Source organism: Myotis brandtii, unplaced genomic scaffold (genome assembly GCF_000412655.1).
Source record: "Myotis brandtii unplaced genomic scaffold, ASM41265v1 scaffold825, whole genome shotgun sequence".
NCBI lineage: Eukaryota > Metazoa > Chordata > Mammalia > Chiroptera > Vespertilionidae > Myotis > Myotis brandtii.
The window spans coordinates 1391963-1394793 of record NW_005371349.1 but is presented as its reverse complement, the minus strand read 5'-3'; the positions used below and the strand labels follow the sequence as shown (position 1 = coordinate 1394793).

General features: G+C 58.7%; 1 long non-coding RNA gene across 1 annotated transcript in view; it reads left to right on the top strand.

Moving 5' to 3' along the window:
- Positions 1-2831, top strand: part of LOC106724436 — a 19234-nt gene that overhangs the window by 6885 nt on the left and 9518 nt on the right. The gene's annotated exons all lie outside the window — the stretch shown is intronic.

Genomic DNA, 2831 nt, shown 5'->3' with positions numbered 1-2831 from the left:
CCCAACCCCCCAGTTCTGAGTAGCAGGTTGTGCTGCTCCTTTTGGCTCATTCCGCCTTTGCCTGCGGACTTGCTCTCCGGTGGATCCAGGCTGCGCCTTGCTGCGACCCCTCCCGTCCATCCTGTGTTGCTTGTTGCGGTTGCAGGCAGTGTGTGTGATGCACCCACCAGGGCTCCCCCGCACCTGGCGCGGCAGCTCTGCATTTCCTTCTTGTTCTCCCCTCGTGGTCTTGCTGTGTCTTGGCTGGGCTTTCTCTGAACCGCTCGCTAATTCTCCCCACATGTCCTGGTAGCCTCGGCATAACTTCACACGAGGTCAGCACAGTGAGTGCTCTGTCCGTTCCAGTTTCATTAGATGAGGGAGAGGAGACTTCAGACCGTTCCGCTCTGAGTGTGTGTTAGTTTTGTTCTAGTCTCGGGTGCCAGGGGCGAGGTGGGGATATTTCATAGGAAATAGGCTGGATTATCGCCGTCAGGCTAAACACAGAACCGCTGGCTCCGGGTCCCGGCCGCCAGCTGGGCGGGTGACTGGTTTCCCTGAGGCCTTGCAGATGGTGTCAGGGATGCCAGCCTCACCCCAGAAGGAGGCTGTGCGTTATGTCGGGTACAGAGGGCTCTGTCCCAAGCCTGGTCCAGACCAGGTTTTTATTTCACGAGCCTCTCTGGGACCTCGGCGTGAGTCTGTCTTGGTTAGACGTGTGACTTGGTCAGGAAGGTCTGTACATACATGCGTGTATGGCCTAGTCATCACTTCCCCAAGCAGTGAGCGCACGAACCCCCTGGTCTGTCGGGCAGGGTGTGGGCAGCCGGACTGGGCTGTGCCTGGGACCCTGCGTTTCTCACCAGCCCAGCCACTGGCCTGAGGCCTCACCGCGGAGCCAGGGCGGGCACTGCCCCGGACACTTCTCCCAGGTGGTGGCGTGGGGCCGAGTCAGCCAGTGACAGGAGTCAGTCTCCCAGGCCGGGACTCAGCCTCGGAGGGGATTTGTGACATCGAGTTCTGTGGGAGGTTCTGCTTTTAGGAGGACGGAGTTCAGAAAGCAAAACAAAAGAACTCCTCCTGGCATCCTTCACCTGCCTTTTTAGTCTAATTTTGCTAATAATCAAGGAAATCACCCTCGACTCCCCTCCTCCAAGGAAGGGGAGATGGAAATGACTCAGATCTGCCCGCAGTCAGGAGAGAAGTGGCTCCAGCCTCAGTCCTGAGCCCTCCCCCTGCCCTCACCTCCCAGGCAGCCGACCCCCACCCCAACCCCCCAGTTCTGAGTAGCAGGTTGTGCTGCTCCTTTTGGCTCATTCCGCCTTTGCCTGCGGACTTGCTCTCCGGTGGATCCAGGCTGCGCCTTGCTGCGACCCCTCCCGTCCATCCTGTGTTGCTTGTTGCGGTTGCAGGCAGTGTGTGTGATGCACCCACCAGGGCTCCCCCGCACCTGGCGCGGCAGCTCTGCATTTCCTTCTTGTTCTCCCCTCGTGGTCTTGCTGTGTCTTGGCTGGGCTTTCTCTGAACCGCTCGCTAATTCTCCCCACATGTCCTGGTAGCCTCGGCATAACTTCACACGAGGTCAGCACAGTGAGTGCTCTGTCCGTTCCAGTTTCATTAGATGAGGGAGAGGAGACTTCAGACCGTTCCGCTCTGAGTGTGTGTTAGTTTTGTTCTAGTCTCGGGTGCCAGGGGCGAGGTGGGGATATTTCATAGGAAATAGGCTGGATTATCGCCGTCAGGCTAAACACAGAACCGCTGGCTCTGGGTCCCGGCCGCCAGCTGGGCGGGTGACTGGTTTCCCTGAGGCCTTGCAGATGGTGTCAGGGATGCCAGCCTCACCCCAGAAGGAGGCTGTGCGTTATGTCGGGTACAGAGGGCTCTGTCCTTTTATTTCACAAGCCTCTCTGGGACCTCGGCGTGAGTCTGTCTTGGTTAGACGTGTGACTTGGTCAGGAAGGTCTGTACATACATGCGTGTATGGCCTAGTTCATCACTTCCCAAGCAGTGAGCGCACGAACCCCCTGGTCTGTCGGGCAGGGTGTGGGCAGCCGGACTGGGCTGTGCCTGGGACCCTGCGTTTCTCACCAGCCCAGCCACTGGCCTGAGGCCTCACCGCGGAGCCAGGGCGGGCACTGCCCCGGACACTTCTCCCAGGTGGTGGCGTGGGGCCGAGTCAGCCAGTGACAGGAGTCAGTCTCCCAGGCCGGGACTCAGCCTCGGAGGGGATTTGTGACATCGAGTTCTGTGGGAGGTTCTGCTTTTAGGAGGACGGAGTTCAGAAAGCAAAACAAAAGAACTCCTCCTGGCATCCTTCACCTGCCTTTTTAGTCTAATTTTGCTAATAATCAAGGAAATCGCCCTCGACTCCCCTCCTCCAAGGAAGGGGAAATGGAAATGACTCAGATCTGCCCGCAGTCAGGAGAGAAGTGGCTCCAGCCTCAGTCCTGAGCCCTCCCCCTGCCCTCACCTCCCAGGCAGCCGAGGTCCCCTGGGAACACCGTGTCCAGCCAGCAGCTCCCGAGCAATGGCTCGTGCGTCACCTGCCGGAGCTCATTCATCCCCCAGGGGTGTAGTTTACATCAGGTCACTGTGTATTGGAGGGAAGCAGCCCCATGTCGAGTTTTAATGACTTCAGATCCTGGGCAGGATGAAGGCTTTTAATTTATTCAGCCACCCTCGCTATGGACCCATGGGGGGAGGGGAGTTCCAGCCCCGTCGGTGGCACCGGAAGTCCCTGTGACAAAGGGCCTGTGCTGGTGGGTTTCATTCCACCGTCTCTGAATGTGATGGGTTTGACCTTCATGCCATTGTTTTCAGCCCCTCTGCCCCACGCACTCCCACGTGCGTGC